At 43.8% G+C, this 20,714-nt stretch overlaps 2 pseudogenes; both read right to left on the bottom strand.

Moving 5' to 3' along the window:
* LOC139358678 (actin-related protein 2-like) overlaps nucleotides 1-19,439 on the bottom strand; it is a 43,508-nt pseudogene extending 24,069 nt beyond the window's left edge.
* Nucleotides 19,440-19,561: 122 nt separating this feature from the next.
* On the bottom strand, nucleotides 19,562-20,109 carry LOC105498516 (ADP-ribosylation factor-like protein 5A pseudogene; annotated as a pseudogene).
* Nucleotides 20,110-20,714: the final 605 nt, after the last annotated feature.

Genomic DNA, 20,714 nt, shown 5'->3' with positions numbered 1-20,714 from the left:
CAGAGACCCCCAACTGTGGCTATGGCCTCTCCAGAGAAAAGTCATAGTGGTTAAGATGCATAGACAGAGTCTGAAGGCAAGGTTCACTGTGCAGCAGCCAGTCTCCACAGATGGCCACAGGGAACCAACGCCTCCTGGTGTTTCCACCCTTGTTTAGTCCCCTCCCACACGGAATCTGGACTGGCCCTAACCCTCACATTAACCAACAGAATGCAGTGAAGTGCCACTCTGCTAGTTCCAGGCCTAAGCCTTAACAAGACCCAGTAGCTTTGGCCCTTGCATTCTCAGAAGACTGCTGCCACCTAAGAAGTCTGACCATCTTGATGGAGAGGGCCCACCCAGAGGGCATTGAGGATGCAGAGAGGTGAGTGGTAAGTCATCTTGGACATTCTGCCACCATCTGATGGCAACTGCATGAGACCACAAGCAGAAGAACTGCCCAGCTGAACCTAGCCAACCCACAGAACTCTGAGAAATAACAACAAAGTGTTGTTTCAAGGCATGAGATTGTGGGGTGGTTTGTTATGCAGCAGTATGTAGCTGGCACACTCCACTTACCAGCGAAGTGTTCTTGTGCGAGTCATTTGCATGAACTCTACTGCGCTTTGCAAATGGGGGTGATTCTCATTAATCTAGGCCAGGAAGATGTACCTCCTCACCCTGGGTATCACAAAGAGCAGCTTCAGAATACTTTAGTTCCCTCTTATGAAGCCATAAAGACTTCAGAAATGTGGGGTTCAGTCTCAGAAAACCCAGTAATATATCTTCCAAAACACATCTGAGAAGGTCACTCCCCTTCTGAAGGGTCCTGGGCAACTCCTCATCTCTGGACCTTTCCGGGTCTGCCCTGCCCATCAGTCAGCCTCATCTGTCATCCCCCATCCGCCCCTCCCCCAGTTTGTACATTTGACAAAGTATGACTTGGTGTTCTAGCCACAGCTCAAATGCTGCCTCCTCTGACACCTTCTCTGTCCTCTGGGCAGGCTAGGGTGCTCTTCCTGTGTTCCCACAACCACAGCATCGTGCACTACAGCTGTCACTGTCCTGTATTACTGTCTCCCTAATGATGACCCTTTCCCTAATTATGACCCCAGAGAGCCAAGACCAGCTCCTTCCACTGTGTAGCACTGAGCAGAGGGCCAGGTGCAGAGCAGAGATCAATAAATATTCGTGGTTGAATGTGGCTGAGGCCAGGGCTGCCTTCAGGGGAGCAGCATCTCCTAGGGAGACAGCCCCACCCCCAAACAGGGACACAGGTAGCAAGGCTGGGCTGGGGATGAGTGAATGTGGACAGTATGGGTCTGAAAGTGCCTGAGAGGAGGAGGGTGTGAGGGGCTGGAGAGCCCTGAGGACAAGCAGAGCTTAGACCTGTCTCTGAGGATATGTGGAATTGCCTTCTGTTGCACTCAGACATTTCTGTTTTTTGGTCATCTGCAAAGCAGCCCATTAGGTTGTATCTGTAGTACCTAAAAGGGAGAGGAAATCTGGCAGTTTTCTAGGTTATGTCCAATCCAGGTGACCAACTTGAACAATTCTAGGGCTATTCCCACCACCAACACACCCCAGTGCACTGCAGCACACACACAGGCACCCCCTCACTCTTTCTGCTATGCATTCTGGCTGCACTGAGTCACAGCATCTCACTGGCTGCCCTCAGAAGAACCTATGAGGTCACCGGGAAGTGGGGCTGCTGCAGGACCCCAAAGCTTGGTAACAGGCATGAGAACTGAAGAGTAAGCAGCAGGGGCCAGGCCCCATTCCATGGCTTAGCCAGAAAATGTATATCCTGAATTCTCTCCAAATTACTACTCTGGAGCAAGCAAGGTGAGAACCATGTTGACAGCCAAGGATGTAACTCCCAGAATGAGCTGATAGGTCGACTTGACTTCTGGTAGCATAGTAACCAGATACCCTAAAATGCCATCTGCTACCTGATTACAAGTAAATGTCTACAGACATAACATTACTGCACTGCCAACATCACAATAAAGCCCTCCTTCCAAAAAAGAAAGAAACAATAAACAAATCAAATTATCTGGAACCAGAAATGAGCAACAAGCATTTACCTTAGATAATGCAAAATGTAGAGTGGTGGGTGGGGGGAGTGAACCTAAGATACCTACACCGACGTGAGACCCTCAAAGGAGGCTATCCCCCTGCAAGGAGACGGTGGTTCCAACAAATCTGCCTGCCAGCACAGGGATCCCTCTGGGAAATCTGGGTGTCCACTTCAGAGCTCCAGGTGGAAATGTTTAAGAACAATAATAATGTCCCTGGAAAATCTGCAACCATTTGCTCTCCAGCAGTGCTGAAGTTAAATTTACACTATCTTCATAAACAGGAAAATCCCAACTCAAGAAATTAAATTATACTGGTCCTGGTCAGTGAAAAACTTGTAGAAGCAAACAAATTCTTTCTGGAGGAAAGCATCCCAATTTAGGCCCTTCAGGATTCCTACAGATGAAGCACAACCAAATACGAACACACACACACACACACACACACACACACGAACACACACACACACACGAACACACACACACACAGATGAAATCCAAAGAAACATGCCACTGTAAGGTAAGACTCAATAGAAATAAATAGATTTAGGCCACTGAGAACTGCTTGAAATAAATGAAGTGCCAGGCACGGTGGCTCCACGCCTGTAATTCCAGCACTTTGGGAGGCTGACGTGGGCAGATTGCTTGAGCCCAAGAGTTCACGACCAGCCTGGGCAACATAGCAAAACCCCATCTCTACAAAAATATACAAAAGTTAGTGGATGTGGCGGACATGTCTGTAGTCTCAGCAACTTGGGAGGCTGAGGTAGGAGGATCACTTGAGCTTATGAGATCTAGGCGGCAGTGACCTATGATAGTGTCACTGCACTCTAGGCCTAGGAGACAGAGTAAGACCCTGTCAGGGAAGTGAAGGGAAGGGAAGGGGAGGGCAGGGGAGAGAATGGTAGGAAGGGGAGGGAAGGAAGGGATGAAAGAAGAAAGGAAGGAATAGATGAAGTCTATTCATCCATTTTTTCCTTTTTGATAGTCTTCCTTATTCCATCTAAGAAATTCCAGCTAAATCTGCCTGCAGATTAAGGAAGATTTAATGGAATAAGGAAGGTGATCAAAAAGGAAAAAGGGTCTATTGAAAAAAAAAAAAGGCCCAACAGATTTGAAAAATAACCAAATACACCTTTACAAGTGAAAAAATACAAATGTTGAAACTATGAATTAAACAGCTGAAGAGAAAATCAGTGAATTGGAACATAAATATAAAAAATTTCTTAGGATGCAACATAGAAAGATGAGAAGAGAAAAAATATGAAAGGTAAAGAAGCTGGGGGTAGAGAACGAGTGATTCTAATGTGCATCTAATCAGAATTCCTAGAATTCCAGATCCCCAGATGAGGTGGTACTAAGTGGGGGCAGTGGGTGGGGGTGCAGTGCAGGACTGTTCCAGGCAGAGAGAACAGCATGTGCAAGACCCTGAGGAAGCTAACCAAAGCCAGTCTGCTAGAGCTCTTTTCCTGTGCTGTCTTATGCAGGGCAATGCTGGGGCACAGATGGGGCTTAAACTCTGTCCCTGCAGTAGGCAGTCTGGTGGGGAGCCAGCCACAATGAGATGGACAACCATAATACTGCCTGGCCAACTCCATTTCCCCTTTGACTGCTAACTACACCTCGTCTCCCCAACTCTCAGGCCACATAGCCCAGGTAGAGCTAGCCCTAGTCCTTCATGCCTCAGGGAGGGACACGTGACCTTGGCCGGGTCAACCACAGCCAGTGAGGTCGGGTTCTGAAACTTGTTAGAATCACTGGGCAGAGGAAATCTCTGGTTCATCCAAGGTTGCTGACAGGGGAGAATATTGGTCTGGAACCACCATGAGATGGAACTAACAAAGAAAGGCCCCCTTTGAGCCCTGGATCCAAGTTTCCTGAAGATACCCTGGACATCACAATTACAGTAATACATTTCCTTTTCTGTTTGAGCTGGTCTGAGCTGTTTTTTTCTGTTACGTATATAACTCCTTGCTCAGAAATCCCAAAGGCTGGAGACCCCACGAGAGGACTCAGCCCAGCCTAGGGGTCAGTGAGCCTTCTTATAGGAGGTGATAGCAAGGGTGGGTCTTGATAGTTGCACCAGAGTTAGCTGGAGGGAAGAGGTGTGCCTTGTAGGCTGGTGCAGGTGCTAGCTGCCTTGCCAGGAGTCAGAACAGCTCACTGGCTCCTGGGCACAGTCTCTGCCCAGGCAGACCCTGGGATCCCAGATCAGCTGTCAGCAGCAGCTTCTGAGGGCCTTGGGGCTTGGCAGGAGCAGAAGGCCTAAAGAGGGAACAACTCAGAAGCACTGCATAGGGGTGGGGCAGGCCAGCCTCCCAAGGATCTTGTTTCATGAGTCATGTCGGTGGCAGGACCTCCAACCTCAGGATCCACTGAAGTATGTGAGAGGAGCTGTGTCAGGAGGTCACCACCTATCCTGTCCCTCCCTGGCCCACAGTAATGGCCAGTGCCATGGCCACACCTAGGTCGTGACACCAGGCAAGTGCAATGGGCAGGGCACCAAACCAAGTGGGCTTAAGAGTAGGCTTTCAGTTCTATAATAAAGTTGTTTCAGCTCCTTGATGCCAGCTGACTGGGCACCCACCCACGTTCAGTCTCTTGCAGATCAGCTGATCAATGGGCTGCATGGGTCTCTGCCCTATGCCTGTGTCACTACCAGCCCAGGCTCCCATGCCCAGTTTAAATGCCCTCTCCTCCAAGAAGCCTTCCCTGACCACCCAAGGCATAAATGTTCCATCCTGCCTCTACCAACCCTTTGAACCCAGGACCCCAGGCTGAAATGGGATGTGGTTACTCGTAGGTATGCTGTATTTTTCTTTGGTTCATCTCTGTCTACTCAGGGCCCAGCTAGAACATGGCAAGAACATCTGATAAGGTAAGTCCTAGCCAGAGAAATCACGACAAGGAAAGAAATAAAGGGCATCCAAATTGGAAAAGAGGAACTGTCTCTGTTTGCCAATGATATGATCTTATACCTAGAAAACACTAAAGATTCCTCCAAAAGACTCCTAGATTTGATAGATAAGTTCAGTAGTCTCAAGTTACAAAATCAATGCATACAAATCAGTAGCATTGGTATACACCAACAATGATCAAGCTGAGAATCAAAACAACTCAATCACCCCCCTTTTCTTTTTTTGAGATGGAGTCTCACTCTGTCACCCAGGCTAAAGTGCAATGGCATGATCTGAACTCACTACAACCTCCGCCTCCTGGTTCAAGTGATTCTCCTGCCTCAGCCTCCCGAGTAGCTAGGATTACAGGCACCTGACACCATGCCCAGCTTATTTTTGTATTTTTAGTAGAGAAGGAATTTTACCAGGTTGGCCCATGCCTGTAATCCCAGCGCTTTGAGAGGCCAAGGTGGGTAGATCGCCTGAGGTCAGGAGTTCAAACTCAACCCCTTTTACAGTACCTACACACAAAAAGTAAAATGCTTAGGAATATACTTAACCAAGGAGGTGAGAGATCTCTACAAAGAGAACTATAAAACAATGCTGAAAGAAATCACAGATAACCACACAAGAATATACATCCCATGTTCATGGATTAGAACAATCAATATTGTGAAAGTGACCATATTGTCCAAAGCAATCTACAGAGTCCTGCAATTCCAATCAAAATACCAGCATTGACTGGGCACAATGGCTCACGCTTGTAATTCCAGCACTTTGGGAGGCCTAGGCGGGTGCATCACCCGAGGTAGGGAGTTTGAAACCAGCCTGACCAACCTGGACAAACCCTGTCTCTATTAAAAATACAAAATAAGCTGGGCGTGGTGGCGCATGCCTATAATCCCAGCTACTCGGGAGGCTGAGGCAGGAGAACTGCTTGAACTCAGGAGGCGGAGGTTGCAGTGAGCTGTGATCGCGCCATTGCACTCCAGCCTGGACAACAAGAGCAAAACTCCATCTCAAAAACAACAACAACAACAACAACATCATTCTTCACAGAATTAGAAAAAACAATCTTAAAATTCATATGGTATCAAAAAAGAACCCAAATAGCCAAAGCCAAAGCAATCCTAAGCAAAAAACAAATCTGGAGGCATCACATTACCCAACTTCAAATTACACTATAAGGCTATAGTAATCAAGACAGTATCAAAGCAGTGTCCACTGGTATCAAGTACTGATATCAAGGGAGATACACAGACCAATAGAATAGAAAGAGAATCCAAAAATAGAGCAAAATACTTACAGCCAACTGATCTTTCGCAAAGTATACAAAAACAAACTGGGGAAATGACATCCTATTCAATAAATGATGGTGGGAAAATTGGATAGCCACATGTAGAAGAATGAAACTGGATCCCTATTTCTCACCATATACAAAAATTAACTCATGATGGGTTAAATACTTAAATCTAAGTACTGAACTCATAAACATTTTAAAAGGAACCCTAGGAAAAACTCTTACTGACATTGGCCTAGACTAAGAATTTATGACGAAGGCTCCAAAGAAAATGCAACAAAAAAATAATCAGGACCTAATTAAACTAGAAAGCTTCTACATAGCAGAAATAATCACGAAAGTAAACACACAACTTACAGAATGGGAGAAAATGTTTGTAAACTATGTATCTGACAAAGGACTAATATTCAGAATCTACAAGGAACTCAAATCAGCAAGAATAAAACAAAGAATCCTGGATGGGTGCAGTGGCTCACACCTATAATCCCAGCACTTTGGAAGGCTGAGGCACGCGGGTGACTTAAGGTCAGAAGAGTTCAAGATCAGCCTGGCCAACATGGTGAAACCCCGTCTCTACCAAAACTATACAAAATTACCTGGGTGTGATGGCAGATACCTGTAATCCCAGCTATTCAGTAGACTGAGGCATGAGACTCACTTGAATCTGGAAAGCAGAGGTTGCAGTGAGCCGAGATTGCGCCGCAGTACTCCAGCCTGGGTGATAGGTGAGACTGTCTAAAAACATAAATAAAATAAAAAAAAAACCTTTATAAACATAAACTTACTTCACTCTTCTTAACGACCTTGGTGGTATGCTCTGTTTAATCCCTATTAACATACAAGGAAACTCGGGCACAAAGAGGCTAGGGTTACTTGTTCAGAGTCACACAGCCAGTGTGCAGCAGAGCCAGAAGTCAAGCCCGGGGAGTCCCTCTTAACCCCGGGCCATGACACGTCATCACCCTAGGTGTGCAGTGAAGGGAGACGGGGAAGGGACTCACACCTGAGGCCACACAACCAGGGTTCAGCCCCAGGCAGACAGGGCCGGTTTCTCCACACAGACAGGGCCGGTTTGGGCCCCTCCTCCTTTCTCTTGGTGACATTTTGCCCGTGGGCATCCTGTGGGCAACGGGGAGGCTGAGTTTCTGGTTTGTGGGTGTGTTTCAGGGAGCACAGCTTGATGGGGTCAGTCTTTGTGTGCAGAGAGAAGAGCTGGGTGGAAGCTGGCTAGATGACCGGCCTAGGCCTCCAGATGAGGGAAACAGGAAGAGAGGACGAGGGAAGCGTCCTGGCCCTCGTATTGCTAAAAGAGACCCCAATCCCCAGGAGGGGCATGTAGCGGTGAGGTAGGGACTGCTGGTTCCCCCGGCTGCTGAGCAAGGGCTGGCTGTGGATGGGTCTCCAGGAGCGGAGGGGAGCTGTTAAAGATTGAGACCGCGCTGGGAGCGGTGGCTCATGCCTATAATTCCAGAACTTTGGTAGGCCAAGGCGGGCAGATCACCTGAGGTCAGGAGTTCACACCAGCCTGGCCAACATGGAGAAACCCCATCTCTACTAAAAATACAAGAATTAACCAGGTGTGGCGGTACACGCCTGTAATTCCAGCTACTAGGGAGGCTGAGGCAGGAAAAATGCTTAAACCCAGGAGGCGGTGAAGTGAGATTGCACCACTGCACTCCAGCCTAGGCGACAGAGACTCTGTCTCACACACACACACGCACACGCGCACACACACACACAAAGATCACACTCAGCCTCAGCCCTCTGTGTTGTACAAACTGTTCTCCTAGAGCAGGCTTAAAGGGGCCCATGCTGGGGACACCCAGGTTGCCAGGCAGCTTCGTGGGTACTTCTGGAGAGGCCTCCCTGCCTGCAGACCAGCTCTGGGGTGCTGCAGAACTCACTTCCATCTCTCCTATGGTGGTACTGTAGGCAGCCCCATTTGACACCATGTGACTATACCTAGTGGTCACGTGACCCAAAGCACCACAACATAGGTCAGCACACAACCAATAGCTGGTGGCAAGAAGCAAGGAGCTGAACAGGTGGATTCACCCCTAAGGACTTCAGCATGGACATCCCAGAAGAGGCAGCAGCTGATGGTGTCTCCTGGAGGTTTAGAAGATGCAGAGACGCCTGGAGGTCTTGGGGCCACATAGATCCTTGGGGAGTCTTGAGAATTTAGAGAGCCTAGGAGACCTTAGGATGGCCTAAAGGGCCTGGGGGGCCTTGGGAATCTTTGAGGGACCTGGGAAGGCCTTGAGGGGGGGGGTCTCTGGAGGATCTTTTGGGCCTTGGGGGCCTGGGGAGCTTTGGGGAATCTCCAGACACCTAAAGGAACTTGGGAAGTCTTTGGGACTTTAGGGGGACAGGGGATATAGGAGACCTGAGGGATCTGGGGCTTTGGGTGGGACTTGGAAAGCAAGGGGTGCTGGGAGGGCCATGGCAGGTGGAGCAGCACCCCCAGAGGGCCCAGGTCATGCTGCGGCCATGGCCTGGGCACCGTGCTCCAGCTCTGGGGGCCCCTGGTCATTCCCTCCATGTGATGGGGGATCCCAAGACTGCCCCAGTGTCCCTGTGAGGGTGAACTGACCCCAAAGGGACAGGCTTTGCCCCCTGCTCTCAGGCCTGCATGCCTCACACTCCACTCTCACGCAAACTCACCCGAAAGTACCTGAAGCTGTGGGGTCTACCAAAGGCTTTCTGGGGAGGTGGAGGAAGGAGCCCCATTGTAAGACATTCCCGTGTCCCCAGAACTCTTCTCATGCTGACAGCCACTCTCTTCACTGGTTTGTATGAAGTGTCCGGAACGGTGTCCAGCACACAGGTGTGAGCCGTCATTATCACTGCTGTCATCATTGTCACTGCTGTCACTGTCTTTCGGTTCTCTTTCCCAGGCGGCCTCTCAAGATCCCTCTTCTTGCCTCCAGTGACCTTGGGCCTTTCACATCATAACAGATGCGTCCTGCGATGCTCTGCACGTGAAACAGGAAGACCCTATAAATAAAAACAGGCAATCTTCCCCCATGGGGTTTAGTTTTTTGTTTTTTTTTTGTTTTTTTTTTTTTTTGATACGGAGTCTCGCTCTCTCACCCAGGCTGGAGTGCAGTGGCGCGATCTTGGCTCACTGCAACCTCTGCCTCCCGGGTTCAAGTGATCCTGCCTCAGCCTCCTGAGTAGCTGCAATTACAAATTACAGGTGCCCGCCCCCACCCCCGGCTAATTTTTTGTATTTTTAGTGGAGATGGGGTTTCACTATGATGGCCAGGCTGGTCTTGAACTCCAGACCTCAGGTGATCTGTCCAAATCAGCCTCCCAAAGTGCTGGGATTAAAGGTGTGAGCCACTGCACCCAGCCCACTGTGGGGTTTAGAAGCAGCTCAGCACAGCAAGTGGTGGGTGCCACCCAAGGAGGTGGCACAGAGAACAAAAGTCCACAGAGGACAAATGCAGGCGGTGTGGACATCAGGGCCCCACTTGAGGGGCCAAGGCCGTGAGCAGCCACAAGGGGGCCCCAGTGAGCCTAGTGCAGGGTAGGTGGGAGGTTAATGCACAGCTAAGTTAGGCTAAGAGAAATGTGGCAGGGTTCCCCTGGGGCAGCAGGTAGGGGCTCAGCTCACCCTGGCTCCTGGCTGCACAGTGGGCATCTCCTCTGCCTGAGGAGGAAGGGCAGCCTATGGCCAGCAGGTGTGCCAGGATCCTCCCACCTGAGCTGGGGCCCAGAAGGCAAACACAGGGCAGCTGAACCCATTGCAGAGCAGGGCCTGATGGCTGGATTGGGAGCAGGTGGTCACCAGCTGGCTCTGAACAGACCTCCACACATCCCCTGGATCACCCAAGCCCTTTCCAGGCCTCCACCCTCCGCCGCAGGCCACATCCACAGCCTGGGCCCTTCTGTGCTGAGGGCTGTGCCCCTGGAACTGCCTGGGCCCTGGAGCAGCGTTTCTGGGGCTTCGGCCCAGGAGAGCTGACTGTTCATGGCTACCCTCACACCACACTCCTTTTCCAGGCTGCACGGGGCAAGAGAAGGATGATGAAGAAGGGCTGGGCTGGCCTTGCTGGTCATCAGGGTCGCTCATCTCCGGAGATCTGGCTGGAGCTACGGGCTGAGAAAGGACAAGCTGGTAGCAGGGGCCAGGGCTGGGTTTCTAGTGGGCCAGGCCCCATTCTAGGGAGGTCTGTGCTCACTGCATCCCTTGGGACACAAGCTCAGAGTCAGGGCCTCAGGCATTCTGGCCTGTCAGGCTGCCTGCCTCAGCCCCGGCCTGCCCAAAACAAGGCATCCAGGGACACTGGCCTGTGGCACACATGCCCATAGCTTTGCTGTGTGCCCATCTTTGTTGCCCCTCCTTTTGGAGGGACACCCTGCACTTAAACAAATGAACCCAGTAAAGAGTCACTGCCCCCACCCACCATCCCTGACTCAGGCCAGAGAAGTGAAAACCATCTGAGCTCAGAGGAGCAGCCTGGGGGCACAGCAGGGCCCCAGGGGACTGGAAATCAGCCCAGAGTAAGCAGGCTGGAGGCCAGTTATCTGGAGGATCCTGAGCAGAGAGTAGGGCAGGCCCTTGGTGCCTTTCCTTCCAACAGGGGAAACTAAACGGAGTGAGTGATGTCAATCCAGGACCCACCATGCAGGTGCCAATGACAGAGGCCAGCGGAGGTGACCACAGGTCCTGCCCAGGACAGTCCTGAAGAAGGATGGTGGGGCTGGTGTCTGTATTAATTTGCTGCATTGCTAGAAAGGAATACCGAAGGCTGGGTAATTTATAAAGAAAAGATGGTGGCCGGGCATGGTGGTTCACACCTGTAATCCCACCACTTTAGGAGGCCAAGGCAGGCAGATCACCTGAGTTCAGGAGTTAGAGACCAGCCTGACCAGCATGGAGAAACCCCGTCATTACTAAAAATACAAAATTAGCTGGGCGTGGTGGCAGGTGCCTATAGTCCCAGCTACTTGGGAGGCTGAGGCAGGAGAATCACTTGAACCCAGGAGGTGGAGATTATGGTGAGGCTGAGATCGTGACTGCCATTGCACTCCAGCCTGGGCAACAAGAACAAGACTCTGTCTCAAAAAAACAAAAAAAGAAAAAGAAAAAGAAAAAGAAAAAAACCGGCAGTTTCTCCAAAAACTAAATATAGAACCAACATATGACCCAGCAGTTCTACTTCTGGGAATCTATCCAGAAGTGTTGAAAGCAGAGTCTCAGAATATTTGTACCTCCATGCTAATAGCAATAGTGTTCACTTCACAATGGCAGGAAAGTGGAAGCAATTAAGTAACCACCAACGGATGAATGGAGAAACAAAACGTAGTACAAATATACAATGGCATGTTATTCAGCCTCACAAAGGACAGAAATTCTGACACATACAACATAAAATACATTATGCTATGTTAAACCAATCACAAAAAGACACATACTGTATAATTCCACTTATATGGGGTACCTAAAGTTAGAGACAGAAAGAAGGGTGATTGCCAGGAGCTGAGAGTGGGAAAGGAATGAACAGTTGCATAATGAGCGCAGTCTATTCTGCAAGATGAAAAGAGTTCTGGAGACGGTGTACAGTGACATTAATATGCTTAACAGTACTGAACGGTGCGCTTAAACATTGTTAAGATGATAAATTTCCTTTTATGAGTATTTTAACACATTGTTTTTTTAAAATTTCAAAAGTAATCCCCAATGATTCTTATAAAAATTACTTTGAGAACTCATATGAATAAAGCTTTCCTCTAAATTTGCTCTATTGTATCAAATTATGTTTGGAATAATAAGTTATAAGGCAATATTTTGACTAGTAAATATATATTGTAAAATACTTCTCATATCACTTTATAATTGTTAGTCTATTTAATCAAGGTGCTTTCTGTAAATCTTCCCACGATTATTTGTAAATTTGTATTATAAAAACAATTCTAATTTGTTGTTTATATAAAGCATTGAAAAGCAGTTGGTGAATACTTTAATAATTTACTTTTAATTTAAAACATTATTTCTTCTCAGAATACATTTTCTGTAAAGACGTATTGGATTATTTTACTTCTCACATAACTGCATGTCTAGTTCTTCCAACAGGGCAAGTGGTGGCGCTTTTGTGCAAGTAATAGGCTCCAAATTATCAGTTCATCCCATAGGAATTTTTATAAGAGAGTAAGGTTAATGAATGCTAGAAAATGCATCTAGCACTTAGATTGATCAGTCACACACTGCAAGAATAAACAGTTTTCATCTTGTTTTGGTTATTTGTTTTGAAACGTAATCATACAGGTTAATTCTTATGGAAAGCATGGATTAAACTAAACTATGTAACACCATTTTAATTTCAGAAATTACATTGAAATATTAATCCTGTAAAAATATTCACTCACTAATTTATTTTTTTCTCCTCTGAACAGCACCTGATGCTATTCGGAGGAGAAAAAATAAATGTTTGAGTATATATGCATACATTTTTAAACATGGCAAATGTGAGATGCAATATTTCTCATAGATTAAAACAAAACAAAAACTCAGAATCAGTCATATTCCTGTTTCAAAATATAATGTATTTTGCTGGATTACCACACTTATGCTGTTACCAAAATCATCATTTTTGTACTCACATATCAATACATCTCAAAATACAAAAGAAGGTATCACAATTTCCGACCTACTCAAAACCTAATGGCCTGGCCATGGGCTGATACAGTAAGCCTTCTGTGACTCAGATTTCTCTGATGTAAAACAAACACATTGGACTGGATAATGGCACTGATCATTTACTCCACATTTTACAGAGCAGTTTTTAAAATAAAAAAGCGTAAGTCCTTGTTGATTCTGAAATAAGTGACATTTAACAAGTGATTTAAACTTCTATGAGACTTGATTCATAAACCCTACAAAGGGAGTCAGGAGATAATGACATAATAAACATATATAGAATGTAATTTATTTTTATTAAGTTCTCTCATTTAGTCCTCATTGAAACCTTAAAATAGAACTATTGTTAGCCCAAAATTGAATCTAAGATTTGACCAATTTGCTAACTTATCAAAAGTCATAATAATCAATTAACCTTTCTTGACCCAAAGTAATTCTTTTTTTTGACATTTCCACATATAATTTTTTCCCAACTATAATTTTGGATTTATGTACAAGTACACAGATACTACTTATTTTTCGTGCTTACCTTGAAGGACAGAAAACAAAATCATGTTTTATAAATGTGGTATAAAACTCCACATCATCTCATGGTGTCATGTCAACCATCCAGACACTAAACCAACTGTAACAAGGTAGTGCATGCTTCAAACATCCAATTAAGAATAAATCTGAGCCAACACCTTGATGACATGGGAATGTGCTGATACCATGTTAAACTGATGTGGCAGCAATCCAAGGGACTAAGCACATGATTATTCAAATTAAAAAATAAAAAGGACAAAAGGTGTGGATTTTCTGGGCTGTATCACAGAATATTTGTCTGGTGAAACCATAATACAGATTTGAGTGAAGGAGATTTTTAATAGATAACAAGTAATTCTTCACAGTGATTTGAGAAAGTATGAGAACACATGAGAAAAGCTTGGTAATTTCAGATTTACTTTTGTAAAACCATGTGGACAGATTAAATGTTACGCTTGCATTCTGAACGTTATAAATATAAAACATACAATGTTAAATACTGATCTCCCTGCCTGACCTGGGTTTAGATATTGAGTATTTCCCATTTTATAGAAAAAAACTTTCAAAGATTTGTCAATACTTAAGTGTATACTATTATTCCTCACCAAATTCTTCATGAAATTTAAAAGGCTGCTATTAAAAGTAGTTTTTTTTTCCCCCTCAAATATACTAAAACATGTGAGTTTGGATTAACCTTCAGATTTTCAAGGCATGAAAGATACACAAATAGAGTACCCAAGAATATGTTATAACACATTTAGGATCAGTTTGTTTCCAGTTGTGACAGGAATACCTTTGACTTTCAGGCACTGAAGAAAAATACCCTAAGCAAACACGGAGTGTTCTGGGTCATGTTACAATCTAAAAAGTATCAATCAATTTTTAAGCCAAATTCTTACATTAATTTGAGAAACACTTGCATTTTATAATTGCCAAACAATGCATTTATATAATAGAAGATACAACATTGAGAAAAAATTTCACACTATATTCCAAATACTAAAATAAAAGAGAAATTTGCAAATTAAGGTATTATCCATGTTCCTCAGAAACATGCTTTACTTTTACTCTGAAATTCACTTTAACTGCTTGACATATAATACTTAAAAATAATACAGTTAAGTTGTTTAATAGTATTTGTAGAATGTTACTTTTCTGGGTAGACATGTTTCACACAACAGTTTTCAATTAATGCTGAGCATTCATTTAATAATTTTAATCATAATTTGAATCCATGATTAATGGATTAATAATTTATTCACTAATTTAGATGCCATAAGAGAATCACTGAAAGGAATAATCTGATAGTTGCTCATTGTACAACCCTATCCATTAGTAATACTAAGCCGAGAATCTGATTGCTATTCCACTCTGTCGAATTACACATTTCCATGTGTGTGATTTTGGTCAACAACAAAAAAATCGATACACAATGTCATGCTTTTTCCTTTTCCTTTTTTTTTTTTTTTTTTAACAAGCAGCTCAAAGATTTAGGAGGTTGGTTAGTACAATATAAAGAACATAGGGAGAAAGTATAAAATGGCACTGAACACCAATGCCAATACTTACCTCATTATGGTTATAACAAAGGATATTATTAATATTTGTCTAATTTGCTTTTCTTTAGAACATAAATCAACGCCATTAACTTGAGGTGTATACAAAATACACACACAACCTTAACCAAAATACTTTTCATAAGTAACACTACATTTTAAAAGACTGAAAACTGAGTATCTGTGCTGATTTGTATTTTGACTTAATGGAACAAGAAAACAACATTCAACTAGGGAGGGTTATACTGATAATAAAGCTCTGAAAATTCAAAATGTCTTCCTCTCCCTTTGTACTTACCACAGGCTACACAATGCCCTGAGAGGATTCGTTATGAGAAAAATATCATGGCTTTAATAACTTACTTTGGAAAAACTAATGAGAAAGCAAACTGGAAGGTGAGACTTCATCTTTGCTTTTTTTTCTTTTTGATTTTGAAAAAACCTGATTTTTTTCTGAATCAAAAAGAAGTATTTCATGTTAAATTTAGACTGTTTAGCTTTCCACTATTCTCAAGATACTTTCCAGATATTAAGAGTACTCAGAACTGTATAAAAGTGAACAACCAATACCATGTTTGAAAGAAAAATGTTTAAATGTTAAGACTAATGTCTTGGGGACATTACTAAATATATTTCTAAGAAACCCTTCTCAAAGGTCAAAATATTGGCAATTCTAATTTAAAAATTTAGAATTTTCAATTATTGGAAATTTAAGTAACAATAGTTTCAAGGGCGAAGAATCAGACTGCTTTTGAAAACAGAATTTTTTTTTTTTTTCCTGAGGGATTCATACTTGACAACAACTCCAGTTAAACCTAATACTCCACCCAAATACCAAATTCAAATGCATTATTTCACCTTGGAATAGTAACATTATAAAATGGAATTTCTAAATTATAACATATATACATAACACACCATTTTAACTGTCATGTTTACAGGCAGAATTATGAAATCAAAAACAAATTCTACATTCAAGAGACAAATGATAAATGCTCTTTAAGAGTCCATTCCATCCTTTGTTGTCTTCTACTCCCACATTGTTAAATTATGACCAAAGGACCAAAGGCCAAATCAATCCCCAAGTCAATCCCATTTCCCTGAACGCAACTGCCAGCAGGTACTGACCCTACATACGCATCCTTTTAACAAGCCCCGTTCTCAAAAGGCTAGGGGTATTTATATAAGAACTTATTCCAAATTGACTCTAAAATCCACATTCCCAAGATCTAGTGTGGGCTATTCATGTGTTCTGAGACATCTCCAACATGCAGGCAAACTTATCTGTTCATATTGAGGTAAAACAGACAAAGAAATACATTATTAACAGAAGCTACAGAATTAAAACTAATATTTTACTGCTTATTTAAGCTAATTATGTATTCTTACAAAACAGAGATCCTCAGGTCAATAATTTGATTTTAGTCACCCCCAAATTAAGCCTCTTCTTTCAAAGCCATTATTAGTTTAAAAACATTTCTTTAAAAGAAAAAAATTATTTTTTTCTGGAACCTGTATTTTGTAATTAGTGTGATGCAATTTCTTTTTATTTTTCAAACTTAGAAATAACTCATGTATGGGTACTATTTGATATTTTTTTCAGATACCAAGAAATACCGACAGGATTCATCAATAGGATTTTCTGACACTGGCAGGAAGGTCTGCTAACATTTACAAAACACCAAAGACTCCTCTTTCAAACTTCAAAGATGGCTGAGAATTAACAGTTATGATTAGTTTTTCAGTACAAATTAAAAATTTAAATCTTGATTTTTTTTTTGGCCAACATTTTAAATTTCACTCTACTTCAGGTTTCAAATCAAAACAAACAAACAAAAAACTAATGAAAATTACTCAACCAGCAACAAGTCCCGTATTCCAATGTTATTTTTAAACCAATTATAACCTACTGCCAGTAACTACTTGAAAGTACCTGCTTCCTTTATTAAGCACTGGTCAGTTACATAAAAGAATAATTTGCAAGGATGATACCTGGCAATGGGTTACCTTAATGCTTATGGAATAAACAGAAGCATTAACAAAACACCAGATCTTAAGCACTTTTAAACCTGTAATTTGAATTGCCAAAGGATTTTTAAGTGTTACTTTTCCATTAGTAGATTGTAGGGAGTCTAGTCCCAGCTAACATGGTTGATTTTAAAATACAAATCCCTAAGCCACATAGTAATGGAATACTACACTTGTGCTTTTTATATCATATGGAAACAGCTCCAGGCGGAGCACAAGAAGAAAACCTGTCAAATCAAAGTACAGTAAATAAAGTTCCTCTATGTACTCCAGTGAGAAAACCTCAAAAATCAGAAGACCATCCACTGTCACCCATCCCCAACAAAAAATCACCCCAAAACACTTTAGCTTTGAACCTAAAATTTCCCTAAGATGTTCACAGGAGAAGCTTTGAGGTAATTAAAGCCGCAGCAGTACAGTTGAAAGCCCCACACTACAGAGGAAATGCCCTAAAGGGTTCAGCAGCTGCCCACCCATCCCGAACCACCCCGCATCTCAGTAATATGTAAAAGCTCCTGTTAAAAGATTTTTTCTTATGGTAATAAAGGCATGCTACCTAGTGTGCTAAAGATTACAACTAGCAACATTAGAGCAGTAAAGTGAAAATAGGAAGCCTACAGGAATGATCTAAATGCCTACTTAAAAGAAACAAGGACAGGATCCTAGTCCTCTTGTCTATGTAGGGAAGCAGTAGAATGAAACTCAGATTTACCCACATTAACAAAAATTTAACAAAGCTTCCCGAAGACACCAGAATAAAACTTGACCTTTCCAGTCTAAAAGGCACAGAGAGGCCTCTACCATGTCCTGAAGTTGAATGAGTTCAAAGATTGGCAATAAAGGAAAAAAGAAAGCATCATGGGTATGTTGGGAACAAGCTTTGGAGTTTTTTGAACAGTCACACCAAGTTTCTCCAGCACACGGGCACCCTTTTCTTGGTACTCTTGTTGGGTCATCCAAAAGTTGTCTTTGTCTTTCATGGTATCTGCTAGAACTGCACCACCCAGGAATACCATGTGCTTTCTGCTGGGTGGGTCTCCAATGCGGATCTTAAATTTAGAAAGTTTTTCCACATCACCTTTTGAAACTCATTCTAAGTAAAGGTGTTTTCAGTTCTCTTTCCAACCGTGCAGGCAGGCCAGGATACATAGCAGACCCTCCAGAAAGCACAATGTATTTGTAGGATTCAGATTTGGTATCAGTGTCAGCTGTGTTAAAAAGCAATTCAGCAACACCAGCTCCTTCAACATTGATCAAGTGAGGCTGAAATAAAACTTCTGGTGCTTCAAATCTCTCTCTGCCAATTTTGATGACATGACCTTCTGGGAGTGTGTAAGATTCAACTAATACTGTGGTTTCTAAGGCCAGTTTCTGCTCTTGCTCAATATTATATCCAATGTAACAGTTTTTCTTTAATCATGTGAACCGTTTCAAAATCAGCAGGGTGGTTGAAGGCGTATCCTCGCAATAGAAGCAACCTGCTTCTATTTATATCCCTCCCAGCAATATCCGGTCTCCTGGTAAGATGAGGGAGAGAAAAACCTTCATCTATTGGGCATGTGAGTCACACCATCTCCAGAGTCTATGGCTACATCGGTCAGTAAACTTTGAGCGTAGAGTCAGAACTGTCTGGATGGCTACATACACACTGGAAAACTGCTAAGTTTCAAACATTACCTCTACAGTCTTCTGTTTTGGTTGGGTCCATAGCAGGTTCTGTGAGTAACATTTTACAATTTCTGGTATCCGTATTAAGTTTCTCTGCTCCAAACGTGTAGTCCCACAGGTGTTTCATGTCATTCCAATTTCGTACTATGCCATTTCCCACAGGGTAGTTAACTTCTAACATTAGTCGTAATTCGCTTGCCTCATCACCAACCATAAGATCCTTGTTCAGGGCCGGGCGCAGTGGCTCAAGCCTGTAATCCCAGCACTTTGGGAGGCCGAGATGGGCGGATCACGAGGTCAGGAGATCGAGACCATCTGGCTAACATGGTGAAACCCCGTCTCTATTAGAAAATACAAAAAAACTAGCAGAGTGAGGTGGCAGGCGCCTGTAGTCCCAGCTACTCAGGAGGCTGAGGCAGAAGAATGCCGTAAACCCGGGAGGCGGAGCTTGCAGTGAGCGGAGATCCGGCCACTGCACTCCAGCCTGGGCTACAGAGCAAGACTTCGTCTCAAAAAAAAAAAAAAAAAAAAAAATCCTTGTTCAATGTTTCCCACTTTGGTGGTTGATCTGGTAACAGGTCTTCTAACCAAAGCTGGGAAGATGTGTTCTGGAAAGTTAGGGCCTGCACATCCACACTTCACAAACCCGGTGCCATTGTCGCACACCACCACCTTCCTGTCCTGGCTGTCCATCCTCCGCCAGGGGAAGAGCCGCTGCCACCCGGCCGTTTTCTCTTCTTCCTCCTCCCTCTCCATCTTTCGTTTCAAATAAGTAGTCAATTTGTCCTCCTATAGAAAAAGTTTAAATCAGTTTATTATAAATATATCTAAACCATTAATTTTTGCAGCTTTCAGGTAAAGTCCAGCACTTCATTTATACAAAGTCAATGAGAAGAGGTCAGTAGAGATCTAATCTTAAGTCAAGACATCATCCATTCAAGTCTTCGGCACAATCCCTCGCCAGTTAGAGCACATCATGCCTGGATATGCCACTGGTGATCTTTAACAGAAGGTAGCTTCAAAAACTTGCCGATTTCTGCTACAGTCATGCATTCTTTAACATCTTGTTTATTAGCTAAACTCAGCAATCAGGCTTTTCTCAGGTCCTCAAGCACTAACATTTTAGAGTTCTTCTCTAGTTACAGAAATCCTCTCTGTACTTCCCACACTATTACAAACTCTGTGTTAGTATAGTAGGTGTTCCAGGAAGAACCAAGAGATTCTTGGCTACCAATATCCCACGTTAGGAAACGTGTATTATTAATCACTCTCTCTTGTACATGACTTCCTCTTGTAGGAGATATATGTACAACTTCATTCAAAGAAAACTGGTAGAGAATGGTAGTTTCCCTGCATTATCCAGCCCAACAATGAAAACTTTGTGCTCCTGGTGATGGAACAGTCTCCATGTTCTGGTGAAGAAAATTCTCATTCTCAGGCAGCGGACCCCTGCTCCAGACACCCGGGCTGCCTGGCCTCCCCTGGCTCAGGCTGACTGGGGAAGAGAGAGACGCACTGGAGCCTCTGCCGCTGCCCCGGCCGCGGGCCTGCTTCTAGAGAACCCGAGGCAGGCCAAGCCCAGGCCACCCTGCTGCGGGCAAAACCCCATAGCTGTGGACGCGGGACTGGCCTGGCTCGCGGACATAGCCGCCACATTGTCTGCGATGAGCCTCGTGGGCCAGCGCCCTCCCCCAGCTCCTCTAGGGCAGCTGCACCGAAGTAATTCTTTTTCCAACACACAAGGTCCCTTGCTTACCTAACAGGACCAAATGAAGTGAAAGCATGTTAAAACTGTAATCCACTATTCAAACATTACAAATGTAATTCACGCATACCACTCTACATGCAACGATGCAGTACTTTCAACATTTGAATCCATACCACTCTACATGCAACGATGCAGTACTTTCAACATTCAATTTTCTATGTCAAGTGTCCTATATAATTAAAAAACTATCAAGATTTCTCTTTTCTTTCATCAATGAGTTTGGTCTATTAAAACAACACAATAAACATAATAGACCATGTGACAGCTTC

The sequence above is a fragment of the Macaca nemestrina genome, chromosome 15 (genome assembly GCF_043159975.1).
Source record: "Macaca nemestrina isolate mMacNem1 chromosome 15, mMacNem.hap1, whole genome shotgun sequence".
NCBI lineage: Eukaryota > Metazoa > Chordata > Mammalia > Primates > Cercopithecidae > Macaca > Macaca nemestrina.
Note: the sequence above shows the minus strand (reverse complement) of the source record. Positions and strands in the feature narration are given on the sequence as shown.